The 15,228-nt window shown below is 38.9% G+C and overlaps 1 pseudogene; it reads right to left on the bottom strand.

Moving 5' to 3' along the window:
• Positions 1–14,018: 14,018 nt before the first annotated feature.
• On the bottom strand, positions 14,019–15,055 carry LOC122431098 (annotated as a pseudogene).
• Positions 15,056–15,228: the final 173 nt, after the last annotated feature.

The raw sequence follows: 15,228 nt of genomic DNA, 5'->3' as shown, positions 1-15,228 counted from the left end.
AAGCTGAGAATGTAGATGTAAAATCATAATGTAAAGAATAATGAAGTAATCCATAAGTCACTGGGCTGGTGGTGTATCTAAAAGATGGCACCTAAAATGTAGTCAACTTCAGAATTCCCATCCTTCCATCAGTGACCATCATTTTCTCAAACCCTCTGTTGAATGTAAGGAAACAATTGATTTCAAGTTTTTTGTCAATTTTTAAGTACTGACTATAATTTTTTTGCTGTTGAAATACTCCCTGTATATATATATATACACACACATATATATATTTGTTTCATTATATTTTTAAAAGGAAGCTAAAGCTTTATTTTTCTTATTCTATCAGGCTACCTATTGCTTTCATACAGTGTCTCACAGCAAATAAAGTGTTTTACTTTTTCAAAAAAATGCTTAAGCGGGAAGAGACAAGATGAGGTATGAGATTAGGAAGTACAAACTACCACGTAAAAATAAACAAGTAACAAGGATATATTGTACAGCACAGGGAAACATAGCTATTACTTTGTAGTAACTTTAAATTGGGTATAAGCTATATAAAATATTGAATCACCATGTGCTATACATCTGAAACTAATATAACACTGAAGTAAACTGCACTTCAAAAAATGCTTCCAATTTTACACTAAACACAACTGCAAAAAACTCAATATTTGGACATTAGTTGGAAGATAATAAAAAACGAAAACAACTGTACTGAGACTAGCCAAAAAGAATAAGGAGAAAAAAGACAATCATAAAAGGTCAAAATTTCTTACAAAGTAGAATTCCAATGCCAAAAATCATTATTTTGAATTAAAATTTAAAATACTCTATTTTGAAAATTAATGCTCTGAAAGTCCTAGTCATGCATGAGTATAAACAATGTAGTATACTGTAGAAAGCCAACCAGTAGATGGACACTATATACTTCAGGAAAAGAAAAAGAACACAGATAAAGTACAGAAACATACTGTATTCCATTAAAAAAGTTTTCTGTGTGATTATTTTGAATAACTTTATTTTGCTCAAAGATTATTTTATGAAGGTGAAGTGGAAGTATTTATCATATCTATTTAGCTCTCTTAAAAACATCTCCAATTCTATAGAGACCAAACTGGCCTCTGTTTCAGATTTCAACTTTTTCTGAGGCAAATTCTACTTATTCACCATGCCGCTCTTATATAACTCAGTTCAACTGTTTAGGCAGAGACCGCTGCACCACTGTGGGATGGCACCTGTCTTCCTAAATCTCAGTCTATACACCTCATCCTTTGTGGTTGGACAGGAGATATTTAATTCAAGATATAGTTTCTCCAAGCAACTCTGATTTTTGAACAATAAGAGATAATGAATATGCACTGCCACTTGGCACTTAACACAAAAATTAAAAAAAAAAAAAAGATAATCGGTAAACTGTCTAACATGAACAATCTGCAGGGGAAAGGAAAAAAGCAGTCTATCATTTCATGGCTTGCCCATGTAATTCCCAGAATTTGGATGATCAGACAAATTATATGGATTTTTCAGTTGCATGTCTTGTAAATATTGGCAAAAGACAAAACAGAACCACATATGCGGTCTGCTAGAAAACTGCATTGTTACTCAATGAAACGTTTAGGAAAACAGATGGCTGTAAAATTTTAGTCTGAATTTCAGAAAGCATTCTTATTTATATTGTATTGTGGTGTAAGCTGTGATTACACAATGCTAGAAATGTTTGAAAAGTGAAATATTTCAACAAATGTGCTATTTGTTGGATAAAATGTTTTGACTAACTTCCTCCCTCAACCCCTCACATACACTGAGTCAAGGAATTTTGGAACTTGAATCTCATCACAGCAATCTCTATTAAATGCGGTTACACAACTAATCAAAGGATCATTTTAGAAAAGTTTATTATGTTATGTGGTTAAAATAGCTTTTCTTCTTTCAGTATGAGCTCTTATACTTTACAGTAGCATAAACACGCATTGATGGTAACATTTAAAAGCCCTATGAATATCCTTGGGGAGAAAGAATACTTAACAGTGTCATAATATTTTTTCCATCACTTTTGTCAGAAATCATTTCAGGTTTTTAGCTTCTAAAAATCTTTGAGTTCATGTTGGGATTTGCTAAATCTAATTCAAATGAGGGAAATGAAATAAGTGAAATTCAGACATGTTTGAAAGAGCTATTCATAAAAAAGAGAAAAAAAAAAAGAAATAAAGAGCTATTTATTAGGAACAGAAATTTAAAAAAAAAGGAAAGATATACCAAGCAGCACATTTTAAGAGTTTACAAATAAATCTTTTGTCTTTGTTGTGGTTGCTTAACGTATCCTTGGTATTTGGTTAATTCACGGTGAAGATGGTATATTGATGAATATAAGGTCTTATGCATATTTACAAGATTCAGCAAAAGATATGAAGGTAAATATTCTATTATTATTCTAATATTTAAAATATTTGAGTCGAGATTCTGTATGAAGTACAAATGTGCATGAGAAACTATGTTGCTGGATACTGGAGACACAAAAATAAGTAGAACATAATTCCTTCCCTTTGAGGAGCTGACAATTTACACTTTTGCAATGGTCTTATTTTGATAAATAAACAAATAAGGGACACATACTATTTTCATTAAATCATAAGGGTTGTGTTATATTAAAAAAAAGTCCACATCATATGTCAGAGAGTCCATCCATGGACTGGCCCACTGATTTTAAGAATTTTAAGACTTATTTTAAGAATTTATATAATCACTTTTATCATAAGTTAGCAATTTTATCATAAAGTTAACACTTTTACCATAAGTTCTCATATTAGTTCACTAGCTACTCTGGGGTTAGTTTGATATCAACATCAAGACTGCAGAAGTAAACTATAATCAAAAAGTCTACAAATAACAAATGTTAGAAAGGATGTGGGGAAAAGGGAAAACTAGCACACTGTTGATGGGAATGTAAATTGGTGCAGTCACTGTGGAAAACAGTAGGCTTTTTAAACTGCAGCAGCATATTTGTAGTGATTTTAGTAGCACAAAGCAGTTGGGGGAAAATCACATATAGTTTCCATACAGTGGAAAACAGTATGTAGGCTCCTTAAAAAATTGAAAACTCAAACTACCATATATCCAGCAATTCCACTTCTGGGCACAGACCCAGAAAAAATAAAAACACCAGTTCAAAAAGATGCACCCCAGTGTCCACAGCAGCACCATTTACAACAGCCAAGCTATGGAAGCAATGCAAGTGCTCATCAACAGAAAATTAAGAACTAGTACACATAAACAACGGAATACATCTCAGACATAACAGAGAGAAATACTGCCATTTGCAGCAATGTGGATGGACTTGGGAGAATAATATTCTTCATGAATAAGTTAGAGAAAGACAAAAACTATATGACATTACTTATATGGGGAATCTACAAAATAATACAAATCAATACATATACAAAACAGAAACAGACTCACAGACAAGAAAACAAAGCTGTGGTTATCAAAGGGGTGAAGGAAGAGAGGAGGGACAAATCAGGGTTGTAGGATTGGTAGATATAAACTAATATGCATGCAATAGATGAGCAACAAGACTATACTGTATAGCACAGGGGATTATATCCATTATCTTACAGTAATCTAGATCGGAAAACAATCTGCACAAATAAAGAATCACGATGCTGTATACCTGAAACTGACACAATATCGTGAAACACTTAAGTGAAGTGAAAGTCACTCAGTTGTATCCGACTCTTGGTGACCCTACAGACAGTAGCCGTCCAGGATCCTCTGTCCATGGAATTCTCCAGGCAAGAAAACTGGAGTGGGTAGCCATTCCCTTCTCCAGGGTATCTCCCAACCCAGAGATTAATCCTGTAATATGGGAGGCCCAGGTTCGATTGCTGGGGTGGGAAAATCCCCTGGAGAAGGGAACAGCTACCCACTCCAGGATTCTTGCCTGGAGAACTCCATGGACAGAGGAGCCTGGCAGGCCCCAGTTTATGGGGTCGCAGAGTCAGACCCCACTGACTGAACATACTCTTTGATGCAGCAATTTGAACTTCTGTTAATCACATGCTCTGTGAGAATGATTGGAGAAGTGGGTCCTTAACCCATGAGAGATCCTAGCTAAATGCCCAACAGGCAAATCTAAAGGATTCTGTGCCTTGCTTAATTCAGTTCAAATCTCATGATGTGATGAAATCTACGTCTGCTTATTCAAAAACATGTAAAAGCTAAGATTATGATTAAACTTTATATAGATTAGAATATCTGATGGAGAGGCGGGTGAGAGCCTTAAGAAAATTGGAAATTGACAAAAAACATTTCACAATCATAAAGGTCTTGCAAAACACCCATCTTGGATATTCTTCAAACTGTTAACTTTGTAGTTCAATCTAGCTCTGTGTAACTATATGTGATTTTCCCCCAACTGCTTTGGGCTACTAAAATCACTACACATATGCTGCTGCAGTTTAAAAGACAGAACATGTTAGTTTGAATAGCAATTTACATTTACTTATTTCTGTATTTTAATCACTCTGTGAACCAAAATTGTCCCACACTAAGTATTTCAAGTAGGCAAGGCATTTAGAGTATGACTCTAAATACTCAAGTGTTTAGAGTATTAACTCTTAAATTAGGCAGACTTAGCCTTCCCTAATGCTGGCAGTGCAGGTAATCCTAACAACACTCACTTTGTGGGAACTATCACCAATGTCTGGCCATTTAGGTTCCTCAGAACAGAGGCTGACTGAGTTAATGACCTTTTAAAATTTTTTTTAGATTTGTGTCAGTCATCAGTTCTTCGTGATTATCACTACAGGGACTATATTTTAAGCTTAATCATGTGGAACCTTTGAAGCTAAACAAGGGGACAGAAGGCGGCCACCTTATTTCCCTCTATGCATAGGGACTCAGAGCACAGAAACAGTTCTCCAAATAAACCTAACAGTGTGATTTCTACTCTCTTGATTCATTCACAGTTGAGTAATGGATAAGAGTTCAAGTGTTACAAAACAGGTTCTCCTTCATTCTCTTCATAAAATATATACAGAGTCAGGCAACACATTCTGTTTTACTTTCATTTTTGTTACTAAAACAATCAAAATGATGGCAAGAAGAATGCCATTCTAGCATATTATAAAAGTTTGAAATCAAATCCAACTCTGATTTGAATTTCAAAATTCGCTTCAGTAGTAATCTTACTATACAGGTATTATATATAATTTAAAAACTAGAGAAAGCAAAGCTTTGAACTCATGGTAGAGTCAGATTTAGCAAATCCTAGAGAGAGAAAAGAACTAAAGGGTGACATTCAAATAAATGGTTTCTTGGCTAATTCAAGCACTGAAACTGAGCTACTCCCAGATTACTTAGTAAACAAGACGCTCTTTGTAAGCTCTGGATGCTTCTGACATCATGCACATTTTTTAAGGCAGTGTTTAAATCGATACAATATCTTAAAAAAGACAATAAAACATAAAGCAAAAACCATAAAAATACATATTATTATTGTTCCTATAGTGTGTTCAAAATTTATTATAAACTTATCTCCAATAAAATAAAGTATAAGGAGATGAATAGATAAGCAGACATATAATTATCCACATAATTAGGAAACAACACAAAGACATAATACAAAGTAATGGCATAGTGAATTGTAGATTATCAACAGAGTAATTCAACATAATCACTTACAAAGTACCACAGACACAGGAGAAAGTTTTATTTTAAAAGCATAAGTTTCATGCACATGTTGATTGCAACTATGGAAACTGCATGTACACGTATGTGTCTGTTCACCTTGCCCCATGAACACATCAAAATACATGAATATGTGGAACAACTCTCGCTGAAAACAACTTGGAGACAGACAGAAAAGCTCTTCTACAACCAAGGTTGTAAAGAAAGATCCACAAGGAGTAAGGAAGAAAGGGAGGAAAAGGGATTGGGTCAGGACGCATGCCCTTACCAGGAGACACAGAAGAAGAGGGAGATAGCATGGGTGAGGGGATTCTTCCTGGGGAGTGAGGGGTTCCAGCCATATGTTAGGCACCTCAGCCCTAGGGTCTGACCCCAGGACAATGAGTCCCTTTGCTGTTTTGAAAACCCGTGGGATTAACAGAAGGCTGGAAGCACATGCTTGCTGATACCACCCCGCCCCCAGAACAGTGAGGAGGAAGCTGATTGAAAAGTACCTAGGAGGCTCTGAACAGTTTACATGCTGACTGTTGTGTGAATCAACTGTAAGGGACTACAGTAGGCAGAATAATGCCTCCCCACATGCCACCTTTTATTGCAAAAAAAAGGACTTTAAAGGTGTGGTTGTATTAAGGATCTTGAGAGGAGGAGATTAGACTGGATTAACCAGATGGGTTCAATGTCATCACAAGGGTCCTTAAAAGATGATGGTAGGGGGGTCAGAGTCAGAGACCTATCTGAAGATGCTATGCTGATGGCTTTGAAAATGGAGGAGGGAGTCACAGCCAAGAAATACAGGAAAAGGTATTTCCCTAGAAGATGAAAAAGGCGAGGACAGATTCTCATCTAGAGTTTCAGGAGGGATTGTGTTCCTGCTGACAGCATGATTTTACCCAGTGAGACCCATTTTGACATCAAACCTCCAGAAATATAATAAAATTTGTACTGGTTTAAGTCACCACATTTGTGGTGATTTGCTGAAGCAGTCAAAGGAAAATAGCAAAGGGAGTAAATATATAACTGGGGAGATAATTTGGGACTGACCCAAAAAAGAATGGTGACTTGAACTAAGATGCTAATAGAAGAGCTGGCACCAAATGACTCCATTATAGATGCTACATAGTGTTTTGAAGGAGAAATGTAATAATTTACAAATAGTTTGAATGTCAGGTGCAAGAGAAAGATTAAGGTCAAGAATGAAGCCCAGGCTTTTGGTCTGAGATACTCCAAGGGAGTTGCTGATATTTACTGAGATGGAGAAAACATGGGAAGAATAAGAGGAAGGCCTCCAAGGCCTCCAAGGGAGTTTGTCAAATATCCCACTGGCTATTCAAGTCGAATTTCTGGAGTAAAGACTGAGTTTGAAAGATAACTTTGTGAGTAACCACTTTTAAATAACATTTAAAGCCAGGCCATCAAGTCAGATCTTCAAATAGAGTGAAGAAGATAGAAAAGAGGTCTAAAACCTGAGCTCTAGGTCATTTCAACTTTTCAGATGGTAAAGCTAACAAGGAAATATCACAGGAAACTATAAAGACTATGAAGTAACAACAAATATAGTGGGAGAAATGAAATAGGTGAATATAATGAGAAACCTGGTGAAGGACAGAATTCAGGGAGAAGAAGTGGAAAATTCATGCAGCAAATGTTGATGAGAACTCAACAAAAGAACCGACAAAGGACTTCACTTTAGCAAAAATACCTATTTGGGGCCTTGACAACAGCACTTTCAGTAAAGTGTTAGGGGAATGAATCTGACTTGGGGAATTTGAGTAGTTTTACTTGCTAATTTGGAAACCATGGACATATTTCCTAACCTCTGGAAATGCCAGTTTCCTCCTCCAAAAATACAAGATAATTACTCATATGCTATAAAGTTCTTGTAAAGATTAAACGATGTGGTTTTAAAGTGTCCCTTGTAATTTCTGCCACACAGGAAAATGTTAGCTGTTTTCTTTCCTTTTCTGTTCCTCTCCTATATTCCAGTGAAACAAATATATTCATGTTTATATATTTTATACAATGACTATGAGACAGACAAAATATGTGTGCAATATGAGTAAGATGTAAACTTTCTCTACATCTTAATGCACTGATATGATTACGTTACCTTCCATGTCTTGATTCATGGAAAGCCCAGTGACTGTTGAAGAAGTTCTGTAAATTTCTACAAATTCACATTCTCTGAACGACCACTGGCCTGATATATAACTGCTTCTCAATTAATTTAAGGATAGTCTTATTCTCTAGATTAATTTGCTCATCTGCAAATGATATAAAACCCCCAAAAATCATGTCTCAACATAAGAAAAAAAAAGTTTTAATAATCTTATAAAACAAAGATTAGTGAGTCCCAGCTAGTAAAGAAGCACAGCAATGCCACAGGGAAACCCAGGTTTCACTTTTTCATTCAGGTAATTTGTTCTCAAGATTTTTACTTTATGGTCACAAAATGGATGGTCTACTTCCAGAGTCATAGATTACCCACAGAAGAGAAAGAAGAGAGCAAAAGATAAAAAAGATATGTCAGCTAATTTAATTCTTTTAAAACAGGGTTCTTGTAAGCCCCAATAAACAACTTTCAATCACTTCTCATTGTTTAAACCTAAGCACACTATCTTTGCTAGATGGGCTTGAAGGACGAGTACTGTTTTTTTCAGCCTCTTTATTAATAAAGGACAGGAAAGAAGTTGTGAAAGATGAGGTATATCAAATCCAGAGTTTGTGTCTCTCTGATGGAGATGTCGACACAGATACACACACAAATACCCCTCAGAAACAAGCAAACACACAATACTCAAATGAGCAAACACTTTACAGATGAGCTGAGAGAGATGGAGCTTTATGATGCAGAAATGCACACTATTTTCAAATTGATTATTAGAAATATCTTTATTTCTACAAGTGGGAATTCTTCTGTTTGCCCTAAACTCAAAAGCAAATAATCATAATGGAAACCAAGAGAGCAGTTTACTTTCATACTACTTGCAGGGATAAAAATTGATTAACGATGCCAGGACAAAATATTAATTAGTGAAAAGTTAATAATAATGAAAATGACATTGCTCAGTTGTGTCCGACTCTTTATGACCCCATGGCCTGTAGCCTACCAGGCTCCTCCATCCATGGGATTTTCCAGGCAAGAGTACTGGAGAGGGCTGCCGTTTCCTTCTCCAGGGGATCTTCCTGACTCAGGGATCGAATAAAAATGAACTTTTACTAAAAAGTAGGCCAGGTGATTTTGATAATTTCTAGCTCTCTAAGTCATTAAGGTGGTAGCAACTTCTAGAAAGAAAAATGCTTATGCATCAAAAGTATGATTTTTATGGATATGAATGTTTAAGCCTAAACTAAATAATACCACTGATTTAAAGAAAAATATTAAGTAAATAATAATTCTGGTCATAGTTTTAAAAAGTGACAACAATAACAAAGAATGGTTAAAATCTGGGAAAATTCAGATGAGGCCATTCTAGACTCTCTCTGTGGGTTACCCAGGTAAAACTTAGAAGTACTCAAACCATCACCAACTTAGAAAGCCCAGATCATTCAGATCCCTAAGTGTCTATAGAAGGTTACTACAGAGATGTGGAATTGAAGGAAGCAGTCTGAGAAGCCATAGGATACATAGAAAAGAGGATATAAAATCGCTAAATTGTTCATGGGAGTCAGGGGACAGATTAAGTAGTTTAGTTCAGTTCAGTCGCTCAGTTGTGTCCAACTCTCTGTGACCCCATGAACCGCAGCACGCCAGGCCTCCCTGTCTATCACCAACTGCTGGAGTTTGCCCAAACCCATGTCCACTGAGTTGGGAATGTCATCCAACCATCTCATTCTCTGTCGTCCCCTTCTCCTCCTGCCCTCAATCTTTCCTAGCATCAGGGTCTTTTCCAATGAGTCAGCTCTTTGCATCAGGTGGCCAAAGTATCGGAGTTTCAGCTTCAACATCAGTCCTTCCAATGAACACATGGTTCAATCTCCTTTAGGATGGACTGGCTGGATCTCCTTGCAGTCCAAGGGACTCTCAATTGTATTCTCCAACACCACAGTTCAAAGTCATCAATTCTTCAGTGCTCAGCTTTCTTTAGAGTCCAACTCTCACATCCATACATGACTACTTGAAAAACCATAGCCTTAAATAGATGGACCTTTGTTGACAAATGTCTCTGCTTTTTAATATGTTGTCTAGGTTGGTCATAACTTTCCTTCCAAGGAGTGAGTGTCTTTTAATTTCATGGCTGCAGTCACCATCTGCAGTGACTTTGGAGCCCCCCAAAAATAAAGTCAGCCACTGTTTCCCTATCTACTTGCCATGAAGTGATGGGACCAGATGCCATGATCTTAGTTTTCTGAATGTTGAGCTTTAAGCCAACTTTTTCACTCTCCTCTTTCACTTTCATCAAGAGGCTCTTTAGTTATTCTTCACTTTCTGCCATAAAGGTGGTTTTGTCTGCATATCTGAGGTTATGATATTTCTCCCAGCAATCTTAATTCCAGCTTGTGCTTCCTCCAGCCCAGCATTTCTCATGATGTACTGAGCATAGAAGTTAAATAAGCAGGGTGACAATATACAGCCTTGATGTACTCCTTTTCCTATTTGGAACCAGTCTGTTGTTCCATGTCCAGTTCTAACTGTTGCTTCCTGACCTGCATACAGGTTTCTCAAGAGGCAGGTCAGGTGGTCTGGTATCCCCATTTTATTCAGAATTTTCCACAGTTTATTGTGATCCACACAAAGACTTTGGCATAGTCAATAAAGCAGAAATAGATGTTTTTCTGAAACTCTCTCACTTTTTCATGATCCAGCAGGTGCTGGCAATTTGATCTCTGGTTGCTCCACCTTTTCTAAAACCAGCTTGAACATCTGGAAGTTCACATGGAACCACAGCCTTGTCTAACTCAATGAAACTAAGCCATGTCGTGGGGCCACCCAAGATGGCCTGGTTATGGTGGAGAGGTCTGACAGAATGTGGTCCACTGGAGAATGGAATGGCAAACCACTTAAGGATTCTTACCTTGAGAACCCCATGAACAGTATGAAAAGGCAAAAAGATAGGACACTGAAAGATGAACTCCCCAGGTCAGTAGGTGCCCAATATGCTACTGGAGATCAGTGGAGAAATAACTCCAGAAAGAATGAAGGGATAGAGCCAAAGCAAAAACAACACCCAGTTGTGGATGGGACTGGTGATAGAAGTAAAGTCCGACGCTATAAAGAGCAATACTGCATAGGAACTTGGAATGTTAGGTCCATGAATTAAGGCAAATTGGAAGTGGTCAAATAGGAGATGGCAAGAGTAAACATTGACATTCTAGGAATCAGCGAACTAAGACGGACTGGGATGGGTGAATTTAACTCAGATGACCATTATATCTACTACTGTGGGCACGAATCCCTTAGAAGAAATGAAGTAGCCATCATGGTCAACAAAAGAGTCCAAAATGCAGTACTTGGATGCAATCTCAAAAACGACAGAATGAACTCTGTTCATTTCCAAGGCAAACCATTCAATATCACAGTAATCCAAGTCTATGCCCCAACCAGTAATGCTGAAGAAGCTGAAGTTGAATGGTTCTATGAAGACCTACAAGACATTCTAGAACTAACACCCAAAAAAGATGTCCTTTTCATTATAGGGGATTGGAATGCAAAAGTAGGAAGTCAAGAAACACCTGGAGTAACAGGCAAATTTGGCTTTGGAGTACAGAATGAAGCAGGGCAAAGGCTAATAGAGTCCTGCCAAGGGAATGCACTGGTCATAGCAAACATCCTCTTCCAACAACACAGAAGACTCTACACATGGACATCACCAGATGGTCAACACTGAAATCAGATTGATTATATTCTTTGTAGCCAAAGATGGAGAAGCTCTAAACAGTCAGAAAAAACAAGACCAGGAGCTGACTGGGGCTCGGATCACGAACTTCTTATTGCCAAATTCAGACTTAAATTGAAGAAAGTAGGGAAAACCACTAGGCCATTCAGGTATAACCTAAATCAAATCCCTTATGACTATACAGTGGAAGTGAGAAATAGATTTAAGGGACTAGATCTGATAGACAGAGTGCCTGATGAACTATGGATAGAGGTTCATGACACTGTACAGGAGACAGGAATCAAGACCATCCCCAAGAAAAAGAAATGCAAAAAAGCAAAGTGGCTGTCTGAGGAGGCCTTACAAATAGCTGTGAAAAGAAGATAAGTGAAAAGCAACAGAGATTAAGTAGTATTTCTTTCTAAAATCCTGTTTCTCCCTGTTTACTTTCCTTGATAGATCTGGCCCCCACTGACCAGTTCAAATGATTCCTTTCCTGTTTTTAATCAGATGCTATTGGTTTTAACAAGCAGAGATGTCCCTCTTACCTAAGAGGTGGGAGTCTGGGTTGAGAGACAGAGATGAAAATCTTTTTTCTCTTCAGTACAGTCTCCTTCCAAGAACTGCCCAAGACATGGTTTCAGGGATGTCCTTATCCTATATCACAGCCACCTCAAACAAGCTGCCAGCTGTCACTCACATTTCAAATATAGGTCCAGTACCAGACATTTCACTTTTTCACAGCCCACTTGACAATGTCAAAAACTTCTGTGATAATGAAATGGAATTGATTGTTAATGATATGACTTCTGACATGGCAGCTCCTTTAACTAAAGCCTTGAATCATTCTCTCTCTCATACATATATTTTATAAATGTATATACATTTATATATACCCCTGTGATTTTCAAAATTAAATACATATTTTTTCTAGACCTGGGGATTGTATATATAAATATACCTGGAAGCATATTTAAATTAATCAGGCTAATCCTCCTGAATGAGATTTAGTATAATCTACACAGGGTCATCTTAGATTACTCAAGTCACTACGTTGAAATGGAAAGCACTGTCTAGTGTTCCCTGGAGGCCTAATGCTTCTCAGTGAAGGAGGAATGATCGAAGGGCGTCTTTCCCCCCAAACCCCACAGGAGATTTTTGACAGTATTTGGAGACATTTTTGGTTGTGACCACTGGGCAGATCAGGTGCCAGAGGCATTTAGTGAGTGGTGGACAGGGTTGCTGCTAGACATCTTACAAATTACACGAGAGCCGCCACAACCAAGAACCATCCTGCCATAATGTGGATAGTGTGGAGGTTGAGAAACCCTGCTCTAGAGGGATATTGTGTTTCTGGTAATTTGATTCAGAATCTTAATTCTTGTGACTGCTGACTTTAAACCAATTGTTATAGAAAGTGAAATACACTTTATATATATATATATATATATATATATATATATATGTATCTTACTCTTCTGCAACCCCAGGAACTGTAGCCCACCAGGCTCCCCTGTCCATGGGGATTCGCCAGGCAATATATATATGTATATTTACATATCTAAATTAAATGTATATAGGTTTTGTTCTGCCATCTCATCTGAGGCTGGCTTTTGTGAAGTCAGACATTCTAAAAGTAACTTAGCTTGGCCATCTGCTTATACAATTAGATGTGTCCATCCTTTTCTACCTTGCTGTCTGCCCTGGGTGCTGATTTATATCAGTGAGATTCAGATTCTCTGTGCATTTGGCCATTCAGAGCCCCAAGTGAAGACTGAAAAGAGAGACAGGATTAAGGTTATATATTTTGTTACTTAACTCCTTCTATAGCACATAATCTGTGTCCTTCTTTCAAAAGTCGCTAATCTTCTTCACACCATTTCTCGCTCTGTGGGACCGCTCCTTTCTACCATTTTAGAATCAGGTCTCCTAACTTCTCTGTCGTAAGAAATCAGGATCACTGACCTCTTCTGTATATTTTTCCTGCCCTGATACCAAGTTAGTTAGTTCAGTCACTCAGTCGAGTCCAGCTCTTGGCGACCCCATGGGAGCACCACGCCAGGCCTCCCTGTCCATCACCAACTCCCAGAACTTGCTCAAACTCAATGTCCATCAAGTTGGTGATACCATCCAACCATCTCATCCTCTGTCATCCCCTTCTCCTCCTGCCTTCAATCTTTCCCAGCATCAGGATCTTTTCTAAGAGTCAGTTCTTCCCATCAGGTGGCCAATATATTAGAGTTTCAGCATCAGTCCTTCCAATGAATATTCAGGACTGATTTCCTTTATGATGAACTGATTGGATCTCCTCGCAGTCCAACGGACTCTTTGGCTCTCAATTCTTTGGCTCTCAGCTTTCTTTATTGGGGGATATAGGGTACTTTATTGATGGTACACAACAAGGCAGGTTCCCTAAGCCCCTCCCCTTCCTCAGGGCCTTGGGGATGGAAACTGTTTGTGGAGGTCAGGAGATTCTCAGTGTGGTGAAGAATCGAGGTGGGGCAAGGACTCCCCAGCAGCTGAGTATTCTCTCTTCCTCTTGTGTTCTTGCTGGGTCTGGGGGTCCAGGGACCTCACTCCGTGGAGGCCATGTGCACCATGAGGTCCACCACTCTGTTGCTGTAACCTAATTCATTGTCGTACCAGGAAATGAGCTTAACAAAGGGGTCACTGAGGGCAACACCAGCCCCAGTATCAAAGGTAAAGAGTGAGTATTGCTGTTGATGTCTCAGGAGACAACCCGGTCCTCAATGTAGCCTAGAATGCCCTTGAGGGGCCCTCCAATACCTGCTTCACCAGCTTCTTGATTTCATCATACTTGGCAAGTCTCTCTAGGTGGCAGGTCAGATCCACAATGGACACCTTGGGGATGGGGATGGAAGGCCATGCAGGGGAGCTTCCCGTTGAACTCAGGGATGACCTTGCCCATGGCCTTGGCAGTGTCAGTAGAAGCAGGGATGATGTTCTGGGCAGCCCCTTGGCCATCATACCATAGCTTCCCGGAGGAGCCATCGATGGTCTTCTGGGTGGCAGTGATGACGTGGATGGTGGTCATGAGTCCCTCCACGATGCCGAAGTGGTCCTGGATGACTTTTGCCAGGGTGGCCAAGCAGTTGGTGGTGCAGGAGGCATTGCTGACAATCTTCAGGGAGTTGTCATACTTCTCGTGGTTCATGCCCATCACAAACGTGGGGGCATCGGCAGAAGGTGCAGAGATGATGACCCTCTTGGTGCCACCTTTCAAGTGAGCCCTAGTCTTCTCCATGGTAGTGAAGACACCAGTGGACTCCATCACATACTCAGCACCAGCATCACCCCACTTGATGATGACGGGATCTTGCTCCTGGAAGATGGTGATGGCCTTTCCAACAATGACGAGCTTCCCGTTCTCTGCCTTGACTGTGCCGTGGAACTTGCCATGGGTGGAATCATACTGGAACATGTAGACCATGTAGTGAAGGTCAATGAAGGGGGTCATCGATGGCAACGATGTCCACTTTGCCAGAGTTAAAAGCAGCCCTGGTGGCCAGGCACCCAAACAGGCCAAATCCATTCACTCCAACTTTCACCATCTTGTCTGAGGGATGCAGCTGGCACATCACCAAAGATGCAGTTGTCTGCTGAACGGGTAGGTGTAGAGAGCCTCAGCTTTCTTTATAGTCCAACTCTCACATCCATATGTGACTACTGCAAAAACCATAGCTTTGACTAGATGGACCTTTGTTGGCAAAGTAATGTCTCTGCT

Source organism: Cervus canadensis, chromosome 29 (assembly GCF_019320065.1).
Source record: "Cervus canadensis isolate Bull #8, Minnesota chromosome 29, ASM1932006v1, whole genome shotgun sequence".
Classification (NCBI taxonomy): domain Eukaryota; kingdom Metazoa; phylum Chordata; class Mammalia; order Artiodactyla; family Cervidae; genus Cervus; species Cervus canadensis.
This window is presented reverse-complemented; position numbering and strand designations above follow the sequence as displayed.